A 25,478-nucleotide genomic window follows, 5' to 3' on the forward strand; every position below is an offset into this window, starting at 1 on the left:
AGAGCGGGTTTTTAAAAGTGTAGATGTTGCACATAGCAACAAATCAGATTCTAATTAACATTTATCTAGCACCTTCTAGAAGATAATAGCAATTATCTGATTGGTTGCTATGGGCAACATCTCCACTTCTAAAAACTGGAGATGAGCGGGATCGGTTCCCTGAGAACCGAACCCATCCAAACTACGGGGTTCAAGGCAGATTCAAGTCGGCTCGGTTTTCCCGCCTGACTTGGATCTGAAAACGAGACAAAATGCCATCAGCCCGCTGTCAGATTCTCGCGGGTTTTGAATTTTATAAAGGTCCTGCGATTCGCTGCCATTTTTCATTCTGGCTGTGGAGAGTGAAGAGGGAGGGAGCTGTGCTGTGCTGTTGTTAATACTTGTTATTGTTAATTGCACACTGACTGCATAGGGGCTGGCTACTGTTGTCCATAAGGGCTGGCTGGCTGTTGTCTATAGAGGGGCTGGCTGGCTGGCTGTTGTCGTGTCCATAGGGGCTGGCTGTTGTTGTCCTGTCCATAGGGGCTGGCTGTTGTGTCCTGTCAATAGGGGCTGGCTGGCTGGAGTGCTGTGTTGTCCAGGGGTGCTCTGTCCTTCAGGGGTGCTCTTCACCCACCCCCAGTGTGAAAAAAATTAAAAAAATTAGTGTGTTAGCCCCACTTGTCATCAGTGCAGGGGTGCTCTGCTGCTGTCTGTTAAGGGGCTGCTGCTTCTTTTCAGGGGTTCACCCCAGTATTAAAAAAATAAAATAAACAATTTTTTTTGTGTGGCGTGTTAGCCACTCCTGTCATCGGCATAGGTGTGCAGGAGTGCTGTGCTGCTGTCTGTCAAGGGGCTGCTGGCCCATAAATAAAAAAAACTAATTTTTTTGTGTGCGTGTTAGCTACACCTGGCTGTCACTGTCATCAGCGTAGCTGTGCAGGGGTGCTGTGCTGCTGTCTGCTGGGCCAAAAATAAAAAACTAATTTTTTTTGTGTGTGCGTGTTAGCTACACCTGGCTGTCACTGTCATCAGCGTAGCTGAGCAGGCATGCTATGCTGCTGTCTGTCAAAGGGCTGCTGCCTCTTTCAGGAGTTCACCCCCAGTGTGAAAAAAACAATACATTTTTTTCTGTGTGCATGTTAGCCACACCATCAGTGAAAAAATAAAAACAATTTTTTTATTTTTTTATTTTGATAAATATTTTTATTGCATTTTGTAAACAAAACCAGTAATAAAAATCCCTTTTTTTAAAATAAACAAACATGAATATTGCAATGAAAACTTTTTTTTTAAGTTATTAGTTTACAAAAAGTTGTTTTTTTTTATCTTAAACATAGCAGAAATGTTATCCTAACAGCTTATAAAGTTATATGCTCTAAAAAACTAAAGTCTATATTTACAAACCTATATAGAGTGGACATCCTAAACTCTAAAACTGTTCTATTCAAAAACATAAACAAAAGCAAAGATTATAAGTCTAGTGTGTTATAGTGTGTTATTATGATGTTAGAATGTAGAAGGCCAAAAATTGGGTGGACCACACATGGCTGATTGATCAACCATGGCGACTGGATTAGTGTCATAAGGAGAGGAGGCTGCAAACTGGGTGTCATGTTATGAGTTGGCCATATGGGGTACGTAGCTGTTAAGGGATCAGGCTGGTTATCAGTGGACACATTATTATAGTTGTTGTTATTCTGGGTTGCCATCTCCTAATGGGTGTTTACCAACAGACAGAGACTACCTATCAGCTCAGGCATAGACACTTCCTGAGGAACAGAGCTCTGCTCTCTGGAAGGAAGCCAAATAATTGGGAGCCACTGTTCCAACATCTGAAGCTCTTCTTTCTCCGCATCATCTATCTGTTATAGATGAAAAAAAATGTCATCGGGGACATCTAGCTCCTCTTTCTGTACCCTGCTCACCCTTTTTGGACAGGAATTCCAGAATGGAAGGTTTGGAAGAAGGTCTAGCAACAGATGGGGATGGTCATTATCAAGACCTGGTCCCCCCAGTGGGTGTAGTCTGGGGGGTATTAGTTGGCATGCAGGCAGCAGAATAACAAAGGCCTCCATGTTGACTGTGCTCACTATTCCATATTTCAGTTTGCGATTCAGGTAGTAATAAAGTCGGCTACAGAACACAGAATCTTAGTGCATTCAGGCCAGGTACGATCCATGAATTTCCAGACAGATTCCGGACAGATGAATCCTTTGCTTGTGATAATCTTTGTTAATTCCTGGCAAAGGTGGGTGTTATAGCCATACACTTTGAAGGCTGTAACTTTGAACTGCTTTATAGAAAACATGTGAAATCCCTTGAAGTTCAGCACGTAGAGCATATTTTGTCATGTTCTCTGAGGCCTCTCCTGAATGTGAAGAAAGATTCTCCACACTGTAGTCTTCCATTGTGACTTTTTAATGGTGATTTCAATGTTGTCCACTGGCTGAGATCCATCTCATCTGAGGGTTGCTTTTTCCCCATGCAAGTAAGACAATTCACATCCAGAAGGTGACTCTTATGTTTAGCCGTGGTGTCAGACTCTCTTTTGGCAGAGTTTGCACAACCTTGGTCTTGTGGGCACCATGATGAATCAGACAGATCCCCCAGGATAAACATCTGATCTGGTGTTGCATATATTTCTATTAAACCTTTGTGTGTGAGTTTAGTCATCTGCCGCTTATGGTGGAGCTCTTTTTCTGCTTTCTAAATGATCTCCAGACACAACGTAAAACAAACATTAAACTGAAATGTTGCATTTAATGCTCTGTTCCGCTTGTTCACATATCTAAGTACCGTAATATGGTTAACTGGACAGTGGGAACAATGGCAATTTGTAGGCCACTAACTAACTAACTAACTTTTTTTAATGTCCCTGTACAGGTTGGGAAATTCCTTTACAGAACAGAAGGTTTGCAAAAGATTATTTAAGGCAATTGTTTATTTTTGGAAAGCACACTTCCTGTCCCTGGTCCCCTTCTGGGATGAAATAAATCCACTCCCAGCAAGCAGGCATGGCGCTCAAGAAATATTTCCCAAGAAAAACTCAACATAAGACTTAAACCTTAAATCTGAAATGTTGCATTTAATGCTCTGCTCCGCTTGTTCACATATCTGATATGATTACGTGGACAGTGGGAACAACGGCAGCTTGAAGGCCTCTAACTCTGTGTTTTTAATGTCCCTGTACAGGTTGGAAAATGCCTTTATAGAAGGTTTGCAAAGGATTATTTAAGTCAATTGTTTTTTGGAAGCACTCTCTTCATGGTCCCCTTCTGGGATGAAAATGCACTCCTAGCCACAGAAGCAGGTGCAGGATTCTCAAGAATGCAATGCAAGGTCTTAAATCAGGGGTAGCCAACCTCGTTTCTTGAGAGCTCACATTTTCCAGACGACCTAGCTGGTGCACAGGTGTATTCATTACTCACCAAAACATTTAGAAAGATCCACAGGTGGAGTTAATTATTATAATTGTGATTCTGTGAGGAGACCTGGAAAGCATGCACTGTTGGTAGCTCTCGAGGACCAGCGTTGTCTACCACTGCCTTAAATCATAGATCTTATGCTTGTCCACATATCTGTGCTGGTTAAGTGGCGCTTTGAGGCGACTAACTAACTATGCTTTTTTTATATATCCTTGTACAGGTTGGGAAATGCATTTATAGAAGGTTTGCAAAGGATAATTTAAGTTAATTGTTTATTTGTTTTTGGAAAGCACTCTTCCTGGTCCCCTTCTGGGAAGAGAAAATCAACTCCCAGCAGCAGCAGCCATGCTCAATGATTCTTCTATGGCAAGGACTGATGTGAATGTACCCCTTTTTTTAAAAAAATGCCTCCTCCTCTCCCCTTCACATTTAGAAAATGTCTTTGGAATAAATAAACAAAATTAAATTTACTACCAATCAACCCTCCCTGTCCCTGCTCTGCCTTCAACTACATACATACTCCAACTCAGGCCTCTCTTGAATAATAAAAGTGTTTCCTGATGTGCCATGTTTGAAGTTGAACTGCCATGTGTTTGTGCCGCCCACTGCTGCAGTCAGCCAGCTATCTTGGTGCAAATTTTGGGCCTAAACTAGATGAAAAAATCAATATTGTGAGCTGTGAGGTGGTCAAAATTGACTGGAAACAAGTGGAAATAAATGTTATTGAGGTTAATAATACTGTAGGAACAAAAAAAAGTCCCATTTTATGTGATTTTAGCTGTTTTTATGATTTTTTAAAGAAAAAATCCAGATCTAAAACCAAAACCTAAAAACAAAACACGGAGGTGAGGTTTTGGCAAAACCAATCCAGATCCAAAACCAGGGGAGATCCAGATCCAAAACCAAAACACGAGGGTCAGTGCACATCTACTAAAAACCTGCACTTTATTAAATATACCCCTAAAAGTCTTTGTGGTGTCCTTCTTCTGTTGTATACCTGCATTCGTGCTTCAAACTGGAAGCCGCAACACCCTCTGTTTTTTCATCTTCAGCCAAAACCATCACTTGCACCTGCCCTATGCTGGGTGCTAAAGATCCATCAGAAACAGGCTTCCCTTTGCAATCCATGTGAATCAGAATAGCCTGCACGGAAGTGTAGCTACACACACACACAACACCCCATGACACTGTTACAACAGAGAACAGTTCAGTGCCGCATCTCCCTTTTACCACCCAGAAATGCCTATATCATGCATCATATCATATTATGGAAAGAGAGATCTGATCAAGAGCCGTCTGAATCACCTGGAGATACAAAAAAATGCATATAATAAATTCTGTGCATGCACAGGGTCCTCAAATTCGCTGTATGCTCCCTTCTAAGGAGTTGCGTGCAACTCAGAATCAGGCCCTTAATACTTTGCTTGCTCTATTTGAAATTTTTTTATAATTTTGTGAATTTATTTACAAACAGTTATTTATATAGTGCAGAGATGGCCAACCAGTCAGAGGCAAAGAGCCAAAATATATCTGTAGTCAAGTTAAAGAACCAATTGCATGTACATGCACAAAAATGGGGCATGCCAGGCCCCATTTTTTGTGTGCATGCCTTTGGTATGACATTTGCAGGAGCATGACCCTGTGACACACCCCGGTTAGTTCACGCTGTATAGAAAGCACAATATAGAAAACTTTGAAAAAGCCACATTCTCATAAAATACACTGAAACAAGCCAGATCCACGTAAAATACACTGACACAAGCCCAATCAACATAAAACATACTGAAACAAGCCAGATCCAAATAAAATACACTGAAACAAGCCCGATCCACATAAAATACACTCAAACAAGCCAGATCAACATAAAATAAACTGAAACAAGCCATATCAACATAAAATACACTGAAACAAGCCAGATCCACATAAAATATACTGAAACAAGCCAGATCAACATAAAATATACTGAAACAAGCCAGATCCACATAAATTACTTTTTATAAACCACATCCACATAAAATACCTATTGTAATCTAGAACCACATACTGTAAAATACATTGAGAAAACCAGATCCCCATAAAATACGTTTTAAAAACGAATTCCACATAAAATACTTTGAAAAAGCCAGAGCCACATAACATATGTTTTAAAAACCACATCCACATAAAATACATTTTGAAATCCAGAACCTCATAAAATACATTGAAAAAGCAAGATTCACATAATATGTAAATTCAGCCCTCTCCCTTGCCAGTCCAGCCCACATTCATGTATCATAGCAGCCCCTCCCATGCCACTGCAGCAGCCCCTCATGTGTCACTCCAGCCCCTTGTATTTGTGCCCCTTATGTAGTGCCCCCTAAAGTAGTACCCCTTAATCAGTGCTCCCTGTAGTTATGCCTCTTATGCAGTGCCCCTGTAGTTTTACCCCTTATACAGTGCCCCCTGTATTTGTGCCCCTAATGCAGTGCCCTCTGTAGTTTTGCCCCATATGCAGTGCCCCTTAAAGCAGTGCCACCAGCCCAGTACTTACCTGACCATGCCCTGTAGTTGTGCTCCTTATGCAGTGCCCCCTATGTTTGTGCCCCTTATGCAGTACCCCCCGTAGTTGTGCCTCTTATGCAATGCCCCCTGTATTTGTGCCCCTTATGCAGTGCCCCCTGTAGTTTTGCCCCTTACACAGTGTCCCCTGTATTTGTGTCCCATATGCAGTGCTCCCTGTAGTTTTGCCCCTTATGCAGTGCCCCCTGTATTTGTGCCCCTAATGCAGTGCCCTCTGTAGTTTTGCCCCATATGCAGTGCCTCCTAAAGTAGTGCCCCTTATGCAGTGCCCCTAGTCCAGTACTTACCTGACCACGATCACTCCTGCAGTGCCGCTGCCTCTGACTGGATCTAACTAAATCCAGCAGGCGCGTAGGGCAGGCTACTCACATCATGGGTGACGTCATGACATCACCAGCGCACTGCATCACTGGGAACGCTGGCCTCAGAAGTGATCAGAGGCTTCTTTAGCCTCTGTACGCTTCAGAGGCCAGTGTTCACAGTTTCAGTGGGGGGAGCCGCATATCAAAACCAAGAGCCGTGGGTTGGCCACCCCTGATAGTGCATACATATTATGCAGTGCTTCACAGAGAATATTTGACCATTCACATTGGTCTTTGCCCCAGTGGAGCTTACAATCTATATTCCCTGCCACAGGATACAGTCTAGCAGTTGGGCCCTCTTTCCATAATATATATTCAGAATCAAGATTGTGCTACTGTGTGGCATAATTTGAATTGGGATTACTATTGTGTGACCCCGCCCCGTATTTGAGACCACACCCTTTTTTTGGTGTGCACCTACGATGCGCGCTCTTCCTTTTTTTAAAAAAAGTGCAGGGAGAAGGGGGGTTTCCACCACTTCTCTAGGATCACTTTAAGCACTGGAATGGGCATTATTATAGGTAAGTCCTGGATAAATTTACATTATGTGCTAGTATTAGGGATGCAATGATGGCTAACAATTAGGGGTATACTGACTACAGGCTATGGTTATTATATATCTGGAAGTCAGCCATCCACATAACCTGTGTAATTCATGTGTTGCTTATTAAAGAGACGGATCTGACAACCTTGGTCTCAGCAAATCTGTAACACATAAAAGTCTAACAAAAAAAAAACTAAATTACCTCTTATGTTTAAAATTAGGGTGTTCATGCCAAGCCCCCTCCCCTTTTCAAAGTGTAGATGCAGTAATGGATTGCACTTTGAAACACAACAACAGATTTTCTTTATATTTTTATTACATTGCCTGTACCTGGGACTACAGGTGATGGAGGGGCCTACAGCAGGCTTTCCTAACACTGACAACTTCATTGGGAATAACAGGTATATCTTGAAGATAGGAGTGCCAATAATGACAGAGGCACATCCTGCTCGCTTCCCTGTATTACTACATGCAGGGAAGCGGTAACTGGCATGGGGATTTTGTTCATATTTTGATCAAAACATTTAAACTTGCAGCCCAATATCAAGGGACCACAAGTCCCTACACTAGTGTTAAGTTTGTACAGTGGCATCATTAGGAGGGTACAAACCGCCCCGAGTGACATTATCCGAGGGGATGATACCAAAATAGAAGAGCAGCTCGGCTATTTTGGTGTCAGTCCCTTGGATGGTGTCATTGGGCAGCGCTGCAGCAGCTGTAATGGATGACACGTGCATGAGCGCATCATCCACACACCCCTGTGTCTGGAGAGGCTGGGGGCTGCCCAAGCTCCATCAGTGCCAGATTAATGTCCACATGGGCCTGGAGCTGATATTTTTGATGGGCCTATTGTATGCCGCTGCAGGGGGTGTGACAAGTGCCGTAGCAGTGTGACTGGTAATGTGGGGTCATGACCAGTGCGGTGTGGTTGTGGTTTACAGAGGGGTGTGGCCAGTGCAGCATTCTCCCTGGATGCTCCGAGCAGTGCTGCATTTTTAGGTGCCAGCGGCCTCAGTACCTCTACGCAATGGCATGACGTTACACACTTAAGTGGCATGGTGCCGCTCAGGAGTTAGCCCTGCTATGCCGCTGACTGTGCATGTGTAGGCCAGCACTCCTGTGCAAAGGATAGTGCTATGGCGTCTGCTGCCCTCCTAATTACCTCTGCCTGTGAAGGGAGGGAACCATGTAGCAGTCGAATGGGCGGCACTCTGAACGGCTTGTATAAAACAATTAAAATCCATTTAAGTTATCAACATTTCAGAACTTGTATTCGTCCTTTCAGTAATCCTGACGAAAGAATGAATACAAGTTCTGAAGCATTGATAACTTAAACTGAGTTTTAGTGTGTTTTATACAAGCCGTCCAGAGTGCCGCCCATTTGACTGCTATATATATGTGTATGTGGGTGTGTACATACATACACACCCACATACACACATAAATTGTGATGGTACAGGGGCTTGAGGCACACTTAAGGGGACCGAAGCAGGTGTGGTGTGACATGTTGACAGTGATGCAAATATCAACATTATGGTTAGGCTACATGTAGGGGTTAGGCACTAGGTGAAGGTTAGGGTTAGGCTACGTGGGAAGGAGGATAGGGTTAGGCACTAGGGGGAGGTTACAGTTAGACTGCGGGAGGAGGAGGTTAGGGAAAGTCACTATAAGTTAGGGGTAGGCATTAGGGTAAGGGGGGATACTCACTGGAAGACTGGAGCCGCAGAAATCATGACCGCTGGGACCCGGAAGCCGTGCTGGAGTCACTGCAGCCATCAAGAACAGGTCAGTGAGGACTGGGCCAACAGGGATGATATGTCGACATTCCATCACTGTCCACATGAATGTCGATACGGACAACTTCAACATTATGACCATGTTGACATTCTATCAACATGATGAATGTTTACACATCATTCCACACCTGCTTCAGTCCCCTTAAATGTGCCTGAAGCTCCTGTACCATCCCTATTTACCAACATGTGTGTATGTATATATACATACATAGTACACACACACACACACATATATATATATATATATGGAATCGGTATGAAATACCGCCGGCCGATTCCCGTCAGCGGAAGCCCAACATCAGCAGAGTTCCGAGCAGCGGAAGCCCGACAGCGCTGGAAATCCCGATCGTAGATAGGTGAGTATCTACTAACCTTACCTAACCCCCCTAACCCTAACTTCCCCCCCAAGTGCCTAACCCTAATCCCCCCTCTAAGTGCCTAACCCTAACCACCCCCTTCCCCGCTGCCTAAACCTAAGTCCCCCGGGGGGGTGCCTAACCCTAAGTCCCCCCCAGGGGTGCCTAACCCTAACCCTCCCTCCCCCTAGCCTAACCCTAACCCTCCCGGGGGGGTGCCTAACCCTAAGTTCCCCCCGGGAGCCCTAAACCTAACCCTCCCCCCCGCAGCTGTCCGCTCGCGGTGCCCGGCATCACTACGATCGGGATGTCGGGCGCCGGTCTCCCGGCATCGGGGAAATGTGGGCGTCTACATCTAGACGCCCTGCATTTCACCCTTTCCGGGATATGACAGTCGGGAAGCCGGCTGCCGGTATTTAGGCAGTCGGCTTCCCGATTGCATACCATATATATATATATATATATACACATACACATGTGCGTGCATATATATATATATATACATATATACACACACACATACATACACGCAAGTATGTGCATATAAATATACGCGTGTGTGCGTATATATAGATACACACACGTTTGTGTATATATATATATGCCCGTGCATTTGTAAAATTTGTATATATATATATATATATGTGTGTGTGTATACATACATATATACACATTATATATATATATATATATATATATATATATATTGTGACACAGTTAGGTTAGGGGGTCCCTCTCCTGGGTAGAGGACTCCTTCCTTTCACACACAGCAGCTGGGAAACAGTACGCCAGACTGGATGCAAGTACAAGCTGGTCGGCGCCAGTCTTTATTGTACAATGTTAGAAACAAACATAAAGAAAACATAAACATAAATCCTAGCCCTGTCGGGGCACTAACTTCACAGGTAGTTCCCTCACTACCAGAACCTGGCAGGGCCTAATGCCCTCACCAGCAACAAGGGCACAGCACAACACTTACAGTTAGGTTTTCAAGTGTCTCTGAGCAAACTCCCTGTCTGCTCTCCCAGGTGAGACAATCAGCCCTCAACACACTAGGCTTATATTGGCCACTCTCAGGTGGAAACCCTAACAAGCCTGTTACCAGGCTAAGAGAACCAAAACCTGGAGTGGCCGTGGGTGGAGCCCTCCCTCTCCTCTCACCCACAACCCCCAGGTCCCAAACCGGTTTTTCAAAAAGCCGAGACTCAAGCCTGCTACACTGCAGACTTTCTCCTGGAGGTTTAAAACACATAAGACAGGAATCTGGGACAAATGTACCTACCACAGACCACTTTACCAATGATCCTATCACATATCCCCCCCTTTGTTTCGACCTGTGGGGCAGAACAACTGAAGCCCCCAAACAATGAATGCGTGACAACGCGTCAGCATTGGCCAGCTGGCTTCCTGGCCTGTGTTCCACTGAAAATTTAAAAGTTTGTAACGCCAAGAACCATCTCGTAATTCTCGCATTACTGTCTTTATTTTCGGACATCCACTTCAAAGGGGCATGGTCAGTGATCAATTTGAACTTTCTTCCAACCAAGTAGTACCTGAGAGCCTCTAATGCCCACTTTATGGCCAACGCCTCCTTCTCCACTGTGGTATAGTTTCTCTCATGTACATTCAACTTTCTGCTTAGATAGAAAATAGGGTGTTCCTCACCCTCCTTGTTCTGGGACAGGACCGCTCCTATACCTACTTCTGATGCATCGGTTTGTACTATGAATTCCCTGTCAAAATTAGGAGTCATCAGGACTGGTTGGGAACACAACGCTACTTTCAACTCCTGAAAAGCTTTCTCCGCTCAGGACTCCATTCTACCATGACTTTTTGTTTGCCTTTGGTCAGGTCAGTCAGTGGGACTGCCATGGTGGCAAAGTTGGGTATAAACCTCCTGTAGTACCCCGTAATTCCCAAGAAGGCTCTCACCTGCTTCTTATTCAGAGGCCATGGCCAGTTTTGTATGCATCAACTTTATTGAGCTGAGGCTTTATCAGGCCTCTGCCAATGGTGTATCCCAGATATTTTACTTCCTCCATGCCTAGACAACACTTTTTTGGGTTGGCTGTCAAACCTGCCTTATAGATGGAGTCCAAAACTGCTTGTACCCTGGGTAAGTGAGACTGCCATTCAGGACTATGAATGACCACGTCATCCAGATAAGCAGCCGCATACCGTCTATGGGGCCTTAGAATCCTGTCCATCATTCTTTGGAAGGTAGCAGGTGCCCCATGTAGCCCGAAGGGCAACATCTTGTACTGAAACAAGCCCTCTGGCGCTGAAAAAGCTGTCTTTTGTGTGGCGCTCTCGGTTAACGGTACTTGCCAATACCCTTTGGTTAGGTCAAGAGTGGTTAAATACCTTGCCGTCCCTAGTCTCTCAATCAATTCATCCACTCTTGGCATCAGGTAGGCATCGAATTATGAAACACTGTTCAACTTTCGGAAGTCATTGCAGAAACGCACATTCCCGTCGGGCTTTGGAATCAACACAATGGGACTTGACCATTCACTATGTGATTCTTCAATAACCCCTAACTCTAGCATATTTTTCATTTCTTTCGACACCGATTCTCTTTGTGCTTCTGGCAACCTATAGGGCTTTAGATTAACTTTAACCCCTGGGTCAGTGATGATGTCATGTTTAATGACCGAGGTTTTCCCAGGTACGTCAGAGAACAGCACCCGATTTCTGATCAGAAACTCCTTGACCTCTTGTTGTTGAATTGCCGACAGGGTTTTTGCCACTGTCACTTCGGGAACTAAGGGCCCTGGATTTACTGGAGGGGCTCGGACGGCCGACAGTGCCGTTCTATCTTTCCAGGGCTTTAACAGATTTATATGGTATATCTGTTCCGGCTTTCTTTTCCCCGGCTGGTAAACTTTGTAATTGACCTGCCCCACTCTTTCTAAGATTTGAAAGGGCCCTTGCCATTTAGCCAAAAGTTTATTTCCACAGTGGGAACCAATACTAACACTCTGTCCCCAGGAGCATAGCTGTGTAACCGAGCATTGCGGTTGTATACCCTCTGCTGTGCCTGTTGAGCCTGTTCCAGGTGCTCTCTCACTATCGGTACTACCGCAGCAATTCTCTCCTGCATTTGAGAAACATACTCAATCACCGTTTTGTAAGGACTAGACTGCCCCTCCCATGTCTCTTTGGCAATGTCTAGTAACCCCCTTGGGTGTCTCCCATACAACAAGTCGAAGGGTGAAAACCCGGTGGAGGACTGGGGAATTTCTCTTATGGCCAACAATAAATACGGCAATAAGTAATCCCAATCCCTACCATCCTTGTCGACCACTTTCCTAAGCATGTGTTTTAACGTCTTGTTAAACCTCTCGACCAGCCCATCGGTTTGGGGGTGATAAACCGAAGTTCTTAACTGTTCAATTTTGAACAGGCGACATAACTCTTTCATGACTTTTGACATAAACGGTGTACCCTGGTCAGTTAGTATCTCCTTGGGTATTCCCAGCCTGCTAAAGACATGAAGTAGCTCTCTGGCAATGGTCTTGGTTGACGTATTGCGCAACGGGATCGCTTCCGGGTACCTGGTAGCGAAATCCATTATGACCAGAATATACTGGTGTCCCCTGGCAGACTTCATTAAGGATCCCACCAAATCCATCGCTATTCTTTCAAACGGCACCTCTATAATAGGCAAGGGAACTAGTGGACCCTTAAAATGTGGCCTGGGAGCATGATACTGACACTCAGGGCAGGATGCGCAAAAGTCAGACACCTCTTTATGAAGCCTGGGCCAGAAAAACCTCTGCATTATTCGCTCAGTGGTTTTCTCTACCCCTAGATGGCCTGCCGTTATATGACCATGGGCCAGATCCAACACTGCTCTTCTGTAGGCTTTGGGAACTATTAGTTGTTCCACAATATCTTCCCCCTTCTTAGTCACCTGATATAACAAATCCTGACACATTGCCATGTGGGGATAGGACAAAAGACTATCAGGGCCCACGGGTTTACCATCAACTACTTTTACATTCTCCCTGGCTTTTACCAAAGTAGGGTCATTCAACTGCTCCACGGCATCACCTGGCCCAACAACACTTCCTACCTCAATGGGAGGCACATCAGTTGGCGGGCCACCATCACATTCCGCATTCTCTAGTTCGCCAACCATAGTAGAAAAAGGGAATAACTCTGACTCAGAAGAAACTCCCTCCTCCACTACATCGACAACCTTCTCAAATGGATCGGGGTTGTTCACCTCTGGAACAAAACGGCTTTCCCACAACTTCCAGAAGTGAGCAAAGTCTCTCCCCAATATTGCATCGTACACCAGACCATGCACCAAACCCACAGAAACTATAGCAGAGCCACATGGTGTCTCGATGTTCACCTCGGCCGTAACATAATATCGAGTATCCCCATGTATACAGGTCACACCAACAGTTTTCCCTGTATGCCTCAAGGGGTTCACCAGCTCAGCTTTTATAAGTGTCACTAAGCTACCAGAGTCTAACAGTGCCTCTACTCGGTTGCCATCTACAGTGAGTACACACATGTGCTTATCAGTCTCAGCCTGCCGGTCAGCCGTACAGGCTGTCTGTGCAAAGAAAGACCCCCTGCGGTAGACATGAGCAGTATCACATTGCATAGGTTCAGTTGTAAGTGAACAATTAGCGTCAATATGGCCGAAGCCACCACATCGGAAACACTGAGTCATATTAATGTCTAGTCGTTTACGGGGCAAGAACCTTCCTGGCCTGGCAGGCCTGTCTCCAGGTTCTACACCCTCAGTCTTAGGTACATTCCACCGCCCAGCACCCTTCTCCCCTGGAACAGTCTTACCAGTGTCTGTGGGTTTTCGCCGGTGCGCCATCGGGGCTCGGTGGGGCATACTCATCAGCTTCTCAGCCGTCACGTACCTCTCCACCAGCTCGACCAACTGGTCCACGGACTTAGGGTCTGCATGGCTCACCCACTTGCGCAGAGTCACAGGTAATGATCACAGGTACCGGTCCATCACGACCCTTTCCACGATCTGTGGTCCCGTCAGCGTCTCGGGCTGTAGCCATTTTGAGGACAGATGGACGAGGTCATGCATCTGTGAACGCGGAGGCTTGTCCATATGGAACTCCCAGCGGTGGACCCGTTGGGCACGAACAAAGGTGGTGACTCCCAAGCGAGTTAGGATCTCCTGTTTTAGTTTTTTATAGTCCTTGGCATCAGCCAGGCATAAGTCAAAATATGCTTTTGTGGCTCCCCAGACAAAAAAAGTGCCACCAGACTTGCCCACTGCTCCTTGGGCCAACTCTCCCTTTCGGCCGTTCTTTCAAATGCGGCGAGATAGGCCTCCACATCATCGCCCGAAGTCATCTTTTGGAGGAAGTGACTGGCTCGTACGGAGTAAGTGTTGGTGGGAGGACCAGTATTAACATCTCTGGGCCGGGCGACCAGGTGCTGTACCACCTCTTTTATGGCCTGGCTGTTTTCCGCTAAGGCCTGGCGGGTTTCCTCGATGGCGACCTGATGTTGCCTCTGGGCTGTCTCCAAGGCCAACAGTTGCACCCTGGTGGATTCCTGCTGAGCCCTGGTAGATTCCTGCTGAAGTTGGTTCGTCTCCTGCTGAAGTTTGTTCATCTCCTGCTGAGCTCCTGTAGCTTGGAGCAAGGCCTTAATAATTTCCTCCATTTTGTTCTGGGGTGTAGGTTGGAAGCTGAACCTTGCCTCTCTGAGCATTGGCTGACGCCTCCTCTATGGGACTTCAAGGACACAGTGTTATTTCCACACTCACAAATTGGGTGTCTGTCCCTTTAATTTTTAAACGGAAAGTTTTCCTCTTGCTGCAACTTCAGTGTGTGTGGGTGCCCGCATTCTCAATCATATTGTGACACAGTTAGGTTAGGGGGTCCCTCTCCTGGGTAGAGGACTCCTTCCTTTCACACACAGCAGCTGGGAAACAGTACGCCAGACTGGATGCAAGTACAAGCTGGTCGGCGCCAGTCTTTATTGTACAATGTTAGAAACAAACATAAAGAAAACATAAACATAAATCCTAGCCCTGTCGGGGCACTAACTTCACAGGTAGTTCCCTCACTACCAGAACCTGGCAGGGCCTAATGCCCTCACCAGCAACAAGGGCACAGCACAACACTTACAGTTAGGTTTTCAAGTGTCTCTGAGCAAACTCCCTGTCTGCTCTCCCAGGTGAGACAATCAGCCCTCAACACACTAGGCTTATATTGGCCACTCTCAGGTGGAAACCCTAACAAGCCTGTTACCAGGCTAAGAGAACCAAAACCTGGAGTGGCCGTGGGTGGAGCCCTCCCTCTCCTCTCACCCACAACCCCCAGGTCCCAAACCGGCTTTTCAAAAAGCCGAGACTCAAGCCTGCTACACTGCAGACTTTCTCCTGGAGGTTTAAAACACATAAGACAGGAATCTGGGACAAATGTACCTGCCACAGACCACTTTACCAATGATCCTATCACAATATATATACAAATGTACGTGTGTGTCTGTATATATATATATATATATATATACATACACACGTACATTTGTGTATATATATATATATATATTCAGTCAGGTGCATAAATATTGGGACATTGACAGAATTTTCATATTTTGGCCTCTAGTCACCACCACAATGGCTTTGAAATGAAACAAACAAGATGTGCTTTAACTGCAGACGTTCAGATTTAATTTTAGGGTAATTACATCCAAATCAGGTGAACGGTGTAGGAATTACAACGGTTTATATATGTGCCTCCCACTTTTTAAGGGGCCAAAAGTAATGGGACAAACTAAACAATCCTAAATCTAACTTTCACTTTTTAATACTTTGTTGCAAATCCTTTGCAGGCAATTACAGCCTGAAGGCTGGAACGCATAGACATCACCAGACACTGGGTTTCATCCCTCGTGATGCTCTGCCAGGCCTCTACTGCAAATGTCTTCAGTTCCTGCTTGTTCTTGGGGCATTTTCCCTTCAGTTTTGTCTTCATCAAGTGCATGCTCAATCGGATTCAGGTCAGGGGATTGACTTGGCCATTGCATAACATTCCACTTTTTAGCCTTAAAAAACTCTTTGGTTTGTTTCATTTCAAAGCCATTGTGGTGGTGAATAGAGGCCAAAATATGAAAATTCTGTCAATGCCCCAATATTTATGCACCTGACTGTATATATACTGTATATACAGTATGTGTGTGTATATGTACTTTCAGGGGCTGGCTGGCAACTTTTAGCCTGGGGGCAAATGCATGCAGGCGGCCCTGGCAGAGGAGTAGCGTGTAGCCAGGGTGCCCGAAGAACGTGCGTGCTACGGCGCCACCCCCCCCTCAAGTGTTTCAGGGAGGAGGCGGGTCCATATGGGATTAATGTAAGGTAAAAATAAAGATTAGGGGCAGCCCCCTGTCGTAGTGCCCATATGCAGTGCCCCCGTGTGCCACAGGAGATAACACCCTTATGCAGGCCTCCAGTAGTGCCCCCAGTAGTGATCCCCCCCTATGCAGTGCCACTTGTGCCCCCAGTAGTGGTCCCCCCTGTTCAGTGCCCCTTGTGCCCCCAATAGTAAGCCCCTTATATTGTGCCCCCAATAGTGGTACCCCCTATGCAGTGCCCCCAGTAGCAGTCCACCCCCCCATGCAGTGCCCCCAATAGTGGTAACCCTTATGCAATGTCCCTTAAATAGTGGCCCCAGTTGTAGTCTCCCCCCTATGCAGTACCCCCAGTATTGCCCTTTATATAGAGCCCCCAGCAGTGGTCCCTCGCAGTGCCTCCAGTGGTAGTCCCCACCCCCTATGTAGTGCCCCTAGTAGTAGTCCCCTCCCCCCTATGCAGTGCCCCTAGTAGTAGTCCCCTCCCCTTGTAGTGCCCCCAGTAGTAGCCCCCCCTTGTAGTGCCCCCAGTAGTAGTAGTAGTTCCCCCTTGTAGTTCCCCCAGTAGCAGTAGTCCCCCCCTTGTAGTGCCCCCAGTAGTAGTGGTCCCCCCCTTGTAGTGCCCCCAGTAGTAATCCACCCCCCTGGTAGTGCCCCCAGTAGTAATCCCCCCCTGGTAGTGCCACCATAGAAATCCCCCCCCTGGTAGTGCCCCCATAGTAATTCCCCCCCTGATAGTGCCCCCAGTAGTCCTCCCCCCCCAGTAGAGAGAGACTTAATAAAAAAATATAAAAAAAAACACTTACCTGAAACTCCCGCTTCTAGTCCCGACGCTTCCACCGGCTCCTCTGGCCACTTTGCATTATGGGAGAGACGTTGTCATGACGACGGCTCTCCCATTACCCACTGCGGGAGCCGGAAGATGGCTCCCGCAGTTGGAGCAGCAGCAGCCGATGAGAGTCTGACAGACTCTCAGCGGCTGCTGATTACAGCAAACACACAGTTGCCGGCTCCGGCGGCTGTATGTTTGTGCTGTGTAGCGCTTACCATACTCCGTCCGGTCAGCGCTACACACGCGGTGCAGTCTGTGTCACAGTGACACAGGCTGCACCGGCCCACGGCTCGCATGACGCTGCGGCCCGGGGGGCACATGGCACCCTGCCCCCGGCTCAGCCCGCCACTGTGTACTGTATGTATACACACACACACATATATATGCACGTACTTCTGTGCTTGTGTGTGTGTGTATGTGTATATATATAATATATATATATATATATATATATATATATGCTCTTATAAATAACTGTCACAGTTTCCAGATCACCCAGCAGATCACACGTTCCAGGTCACCCAGTATGTGCACAGGGAGCATTCACCAACTATGACTTATTCCAGAGCACAATGTTTATGCATTGTAAATGGTGGGCGGACGTTTTGCCACATAACTCAGAAACGAAGCAGCCGATTAAAACGATAATCTTTATCTGCATATCTGTGGACCAAGAACTTTAATGGCCCTGCTAGACAATAACATCATAAAAATATGTCACTCTTAAAAGTTGTTCTACTGGTATTAATATATAGATAAGGTAGTAATATTATCATGTAGCTGTTACCATGTACAATATGTTAAAATAATAAGATGGCTACTGTTTACAATGAGTTTAAGTTCTGCGGCATGAAAGAAGAGATTTAAAAAATGTATCTAAAATCTAAGTTATATAAAGCCAATGGCAGTATTTGCACGTTAGTAATAGGCTACCTTGGTCAACATTAGTAACTGATAGATGAGACATCCATAGCCTAATGTGCCCTCTTTATTATTACTTTAAAAAGATCTCTATTTACCTAAAAGACCCACCTAATTTGATAGATAGACAGATAGATAGATAGATAGATAGATAGATAGATAGATAGATAGATAGATAGATAGACATGATAGATAGATAGATAGATAGATAGATAGATAGATAGATAGATAGATAGATAGATAGATAGATAGATAGATAGATAGATAGATAGATAGATAGATAGACAGACATGAGATAGATAGACATGAGATAGATAGATAGATAGATAGATAGATAGATAGATAGATAGATAGATAGATAGACAGACATGAGATAGATAGACAGACATGAGATAGACTGACATGAGATATTGTAGATAGACAGACGGACATGAGACAGACAGACATGAGATAGATAGACATGAGATAGATAGATAGACAGACAGTCATCAGATAGATAGACAGACATGAGATAAATAGACAGACATGAGATAGTCAGACAGACAGACAGACAGACATGAGACAGACATGAGATAGACAGACATGAGATAGATAGATAGATAGATAGATAGATAGATAGATAGATAGATAGATAGATAGACAGACATCAGACAGACATGAGATAGATAGATAGATAGATAGATAGATAGATAGATAGATAGATAGATAGATAGACATCAGACAGACATGAGACAGAGAGACAGACATGAGACAGACAGATATACATGAGAGAGAGAGACAGACAGAGCCTGGCCAGACATTACATTGACCTGAGTGAAGTTAGGGCCTGATTCAGAGCCGAACGCTCTGACCAGAGCGGTTGCTCTGAATCAGGGCCCTCCTCCATGAAAATGGAGTGTCCTCCTGGACGCTCGCATAGCTGTGGGTGACCACCCACAGCTTATGCGAGCGTCCATGATGATGGTCGCTATGGTCAAGATGGTCAAGACCATCGCGACCATCGGGCTTGCGACGGAGACCCTGCGGTAGGGTCTCCCTGCCGCAAGCCCTGGAGTGATTTTGGCTCTATCAGAGCCAAAATCACTCCCACTGACCTCACTAGTGAGGTCAGTGGGGCCGGCTTCAGACGGTAGGCGTTCCCATGGGAACATGGACAAACAGAAGTGCAACCCTATCCACCATCATACAACTGAAGCTTAGGATGACAGGTAAGTATAATTTACTTAATCAATCATTTTTTCATGAATTTCTCAATAACAAACTTTTGGCTTAGGGGTGCCGTGAAACAAATGCTGATACTCTAGGGTGCTGTGATTCAAGAAAGTTTGGGAACCACTGTGCTAGATACACACATATTTGCAGTGCTAGTTATGGCATAGACATAAATTTTCATTCTGTTTTTCAAAAATACTAGGGAATCACGGCAGTAACTGCCTTAGTTATGGAGGATATTATGGATATTTCTTACTGAGGATATTATGGAGATAATAAGGCCATAATTTGAGGGCATTTATCATAAAGTGTTCTGCTAAATATGGTGGAACTACTACTTTGTGACAGCAGTCTGATAAATGACCGTTGATCTCCTCTACCAAGAAGTTTAGGGCACCACAGCTCATACATTGTATGTCCATAGGACCCAAGATTAGTATTGTGGTGATTATGTCATGTCCAATGCAAGTGGCATATCATTTGATCTTGTTATACGTTGGTTGTGACAATAATATTCTTGACTGTAAGATTTTTTAACTGCGCACTCTGGGTGACCTGTAAGGGTTCCACCACGTCAACATCCTTGAGGCTGGCCTTTAGGCATATTTGGTGTAAACAAAGCATGGAGAAGTGAATAATGAAATAACACAACAGTTGTTGATTGAGGTTCCCTCGAGACGTGCTGATATATGTGTCTGCAAATAACTGTCACAGTTTCCAGATCACCCAGCAGATCACACGTTCCAGGTCACCCAGTATGTGCACAGGGAGCATTCACCAACTATGACTTATTCCAGAGCACAATGTTTATGCATTGTAAATGGTGGGCGGACGTTTTGCCACATAACTCAGAAACGAAGCAGCCGATTAAAACGATAATCTTTATCTGCATATCTGTGGACCAAGAACTTTAATGGCCCTGCTAGACAATAACATCATAAAAATATGTCACTCTTAAAAGTTGTTCTACTGGTATTAATATATAGATAAGGTAGTAATATTATCATGTAGCTGTTACCATGTACAATATGTTAAAATAATAAGATGGCTACTGTTTACAATGAGTTTAAGTTCTGCGACATGAAAGAAGAGATTTAAAAAATGTATCTAAAATCTAAGTTATATAAAGCCAATGGCAGTATTTGCACGTTAGTAATAGGCTACCTTGGTCAACATTAGTAACTGATAGATGAGACATCCATAGCCTAATGTGCCCTCTTTATTATTACTTTAAAAAGATCTCTATTTACCTAAAAGAACAATGTTCACAATTATTCACTCACCATATTTCAAGTAGGGGTGAGCGGGTTCGGATTTCTGAAATCCGAACCCCCCCGAGCCCCCATGATCCGAGTCCGATCCGAGTCAGGCTCGACTTTTCCCGCCTGACTCGGATCTGACATCGAGGCAAAACGTCATCATCCCGCCTTCCGAGTCTCGCGGGTTTTGGATCCTATATAAGGTACCCGCGTCGGCGCCATTTTCTCACTCGGCTGTGGACAGTGAAGAGGGAGGGTGGGAGTTAGTGCTGTGTAGTGTAGTGTAGTGTAGTGCTGCTGTTGTCCACTACTTCAAAGTCCATAGGGGCTGGCTGTGTTGTGCTGTGCTGCTGTTGTTAATAGGGGCTGTGTCCACTACTTCAAAGTCCATAGGGGCTGGCTGGACTGTGTTGTGCAGTCAGTTCTCCATAGGGGCTGTGTCCACTCCAAAGTCCTGTGCAGTGTCCCAGTCCTAAAGGGGTGCTGTAGTGTTGTCCAGGGGGTGCTCTGTCCATCAGGGGTGCTCCCCCCAAGTGCTAAAAAAATAATATATTTTCTGTGTTTGTGAATTGTGTGCGCAGTAGCCGCACGTGCATCAACAAAGTAGTGCCAAGCGTGCGCCTGTGTCATAAGTAAAGGGCCGGCTGGCTTGACCGTTAAAGGGTGCTGTAACCCCCGAAAGTACACTCCAGTCCAAACCAAAAAAAAATTATTTTCTGTGTTTGTGAATTGTGTGCGCAGTAGCCGCACGTGCATCAACAAAGTAGTGCCAAGCGTGCGCCTGTGTCATAAGTAAAGGGCCGGCTGGCTTGACCGTTAAGGGTGCTGTAACCCCCGAAAGTACACTCCAGTCCAAACCAAAAAAAAAATTATTTTCTGTGTTTGTGAATTGTGTGCGCAGTAGCCGCACGTGCATCAACAAAGTAGTGCCAAGCGTGCGCCTGTGTCATAAGTAAAGGGCCGGCTGGCTTGACCGTTAAAGGGTGCTGTAACCCCCGAAAGTACACTCCAGTCCAAACCTAAAAAAAAATTATTTTCTGTGTTTGTGAATTGTGTGCGCAGTAGCCGCACGTGCATCAACAAAGTAGTGCCAAGCGTGCGCCTGTGTCATAAGTAAAGGGCCAGCTGGCTTGACCGTTAAAGGGTGCTGTAACCCCCGAAAGTACACTCCAGTCCAAACCAAAAAAAAATTATTTTCTGTGTTTGTGAATTGTGTGCGCAGTAGCCGCACGTGCATCAACAAAGTAGTGCCAAGCGTGCGCCTGTGTCATAAGTAAAGGGCCGGCTGGCTTGACCGTTAAGGGTGCTGTAACCCCTGAAAGTACACTCCAGTCCAAACCTAAAAAAAAATTATTTTCTGTGTTTGTGAATTGTGTGCGCAGTAGCCGCACGTGCATCAACAAAGTAGTGCCAAGCGTGCGCCTGTGTCATAAGTAAAGGGCCGGCTGGCTTGACCGTTAAGGGTGCTGTAACCCCCGAAAGTACACTCCAGTCCAAACCAAAAAAAAAATTATTTTCTGTGTTTGTGAATTGTGTGCGCAGTAGCCGCACGTGCATCAACAAAGTAGTGCCAAGCGTGCGCCTGTGTCATAAGTAAAGGGCCGGCTGGCTTGACCGTTAAGGGTGCTGTAACCCCCGAAAGTACACTCCAGTCCAAACCAAAAAAAAAATTATTTTCTGTGTTTGTGAATTGTGTGCGCAGTAGCCGCACGTGCATCAACAAAGTAGTGCCAAACGTGCGCCTGTGTCATAAGTAAAGGGCCGGCTGGCTTGACCGTTAAGGGTGCTGTAACCCCTGAAAGTACACTCCAGTCCAAACCTAAAAAAAAATTATTTTCTGTGTTTGTGAATTGTGTGCGCAGTAGCCGCACGTGCATCAACAAAGTAGTGCCAAGCGTGCGCCTGTGTCATAAGTAAAGGGCCGGCTGGCTTGACCGTTAAGGGTGCTGTAACCCCCGAAAGTACACTCCAGTCCAAACCAAAAAAAAAATTATTTTCTGTGTTTGTGAATTGTGTGCGCAGTAGCCGCACGTGCATCAACAAAGTAGTGCCAAGCGTGCGCCTGTGTCATAAGTAAAGGGCCGGCTGGCTTGACCGTTAAGGGTGCTGTAACCCCCGAAAGTACACTCCAGTCCAAACCAAAAAAAAAATTATTTTCTGTGTTTGTGAATTGTGTGCGCAGTAGCCGCACGTGCATCAACAAAGTAGTGCCAAACGTGCGCCTGTGTCATAAGTAAAGGGCCGGCTGGCTTGACCGTTAAGGGTGCTGTAACCCCCGAAAGTACACTCCAGTCCAAACCAAAAAAAAAATTATTTTCTGTGTTTGTGAATTGTGTGCGCAGTAGCCGCACGTGCATCAACAAAGTAGTGCCAAGCGTGCGCCTGTGTCATAAGTAAAGGGCCGGCTGGCTTGACCGTTAAGGGTGCTGTAACCCCCGAAAGTACACTCCAGTCCAAACCAAAAAAAAAATTATTTTCTGTGTTTGTGAATTGTGTGCGCAGTAGCCGCACGTGCATCAACAAAGTAGTGCCAAGCGTGCGCCTGTGTCATAAGTAAAGGGCCGGCTGGCTTGACCGTTAAGGGTGCTGTAACCCCTGAAAGTACACTCCAGTCCAAACCTAAAAAAAAATTATTTTCTGTGTTTGTGAATTGTGTGCGCAGTAGCCGCACGTGCATCAACAAAGTAGTGCCAAGCGTGCGCCTGTGTCATAAGTAAAGGGCCGGCTGGCTTGACCGTTAAGGGTGCTGTAACCCCCGAAAGTACACTCCAGTCCAAACCAAAAAAAAAATTATTTTCTGTGTTTGTGAATTGTGTGCGCAGTAGCCGCACGTGCATCAACAAAGTAGTGCCAAACGTGCGCCTGTGTCATAAGTAAAGGGCCGGCTGGCTTGACCGTTAAGGGTGCTGTAACCCCCGAAAGTACACTCCAGTCCAAACCAAAAAAAAAATTATTTTCTGTGTTTGTGAATTGTGTGCGCAGTAGCCGCACGTGCATCAACAAAGTAGTGCCAAGCGTGCGCCTGTGTCATAAGTAAAGGGCCGGCTGGCTTGACCGTTAAGGGTGCTGTAACCCCCGAAAGTACACTCCAGTCCAAACCAAAAAAAAAATTATTTTCTGTGTTTGTGAATTGTGTGCGCAGTAGCCGCACGTGCATCAACAAAGTAGTGCCAAGCGTGCGCCTGTGTCATAAGTAAAGGGCCGGCTGGCTTGACCGTTAAGGGTGCTGTAACCCCTGAAAGTACACTCCAGTCCAAACCTAAAAAAAAATTATTTTCTGTGTTTGTGAATTGTGTGCGCAGTAGCCGCACGTGCATCAACAAAGTAGTGCCAAGCGTGCGCCTGTGTCATAAGTAAAGGGCCGGCTGGCTTGACCGTTAAGGGTGCTGTAACCCCCGAAAGTACACTCCAGTCCAAACCAAAAAAAAAATTATTTTCTGTGTTTGTGAATTGTGTGCGCAGTAGCCGCACGTGCATCAACAAAGTAGTGCCAAGCGTGCGCCTGTGTCATAAGTAAAGGGCCGGCTGGCTTGACCGTTAAGGGTGCTGTAACCCCCGAAAGTACACTCCAGTCCAAACCAAAAAAAAAATTATTTTCTGTGTTTGTGAATTGTGTGCGCAGTAGCCGCACGTGCATCAACAAAGTAGTGCCAAACGTGCGCCTGTGTCATAAGTAAAGGGCCGGCTGGCTTGACCGTTAAGGGTGCTGTAACCCCCGAAAGTACACTCCAGTCCAAACCAAAAAAAAAATTATTTTCTGTGTTTGTGAATTGTGTGCGCAGTAGCCGCACGTGCATCAACAAAGTAGTGCCAAACGTGCGCCTGTGTCATAAGTAAAGGGCCGGCTGGCTTGACCGTTAAGGGTGCTGTAACCCCCGAAAGTACACTCCAGTCCAAACCAAAAAAAAAATTATTTTCTGTGTTTGTGAATTGTGTGCGCAGTAGCCGCACGTGCATCAACAAAGTAGTGCCAAGCGTGCGCCTGTGTCATAAGTAAAGGGCCGGCTGGCTTGACCGTTAAGGGTGCTGTAACCCCCGAAAGTACACTCCAGTCCAAACCAAAAAAAAAATTATTTTCTGTGTTTGTGAATTGTGTGCGCAGTAGCCGCACGTGCATCAACAAAGTAGTGCCAAGCGTGCGCCTGTGTCATAAGTAAAGGGCCGGCTGGCTTGACCGTTAAGGGTGCTGTAACCCCCGAAAGTACACTCCAGTCCAAACCTAAAAAAAAATTATTTTCTGTGTTTGTGAATTGTGTGCGCAGTAGCCGCACGTGCATCAACAAAGTAGTGCCAAGCGTGCGCCTGTGTCATAAGTAAAGGGCCGGCTGGCTTGACCGTTAAAGGGTGCTGTAACCTCCGAAAGTACACTCCAGTCCAAACCAAAAAAAAATTATTTTCTGTGTTTGTGAATTGTGTGCGCAGTAGCCGCACGTGCATCAACAAAGTAGTGCCAAGAGTGCGCCTGTGTCATAAGTAAAGGGCCGGCTGGCTTGACCGTTAAAGGGTGCTGTAACCCACAAAGTACACTCCAGTCCAAACCAAAAAAAAAATTATTTTCTGTGTTTAGCCGCACGTATATATCAAATCGATATAACATAAATGGAGGACCAAACTTTCTCCGATAAAAATAAAATAGAGAAAGATCAAGAACCACTTCCTCCTAGTGCTGAAGCTGCTGCCACTAGTCATGACATAGACGATAACATGCCATCAACGTCGTCTGCCAAGGCCGATGCCCAATGTCATAGTAGAGGGCACATACAATCCCAAATGGCAAAGTTCAGGAAAATGACCTTGAAAAAGACATTTAAATCAGCTGAAGAGAAACGTAAACTTGCCAATATGCCATTTACGACACGGAGTGGCAAGGAACGGCTAAG

The sequence above is a fragment of the Taudactylus pleione genome, unplaced genomic scaffold, assembly GCF_031769625.1.
Source record: "Taudactylus pleione unplaced genomic scaffold, aTauple2 ptg000006l, whole genome shotgun sequence".
Classification (NCBI taxonomy): domain Eukaryota; kingdom Metazoa; phylum Chordata; class Amphibia; order Anura; family Myobatrachidae; genus Taudactylus; species Taudactylus pleione.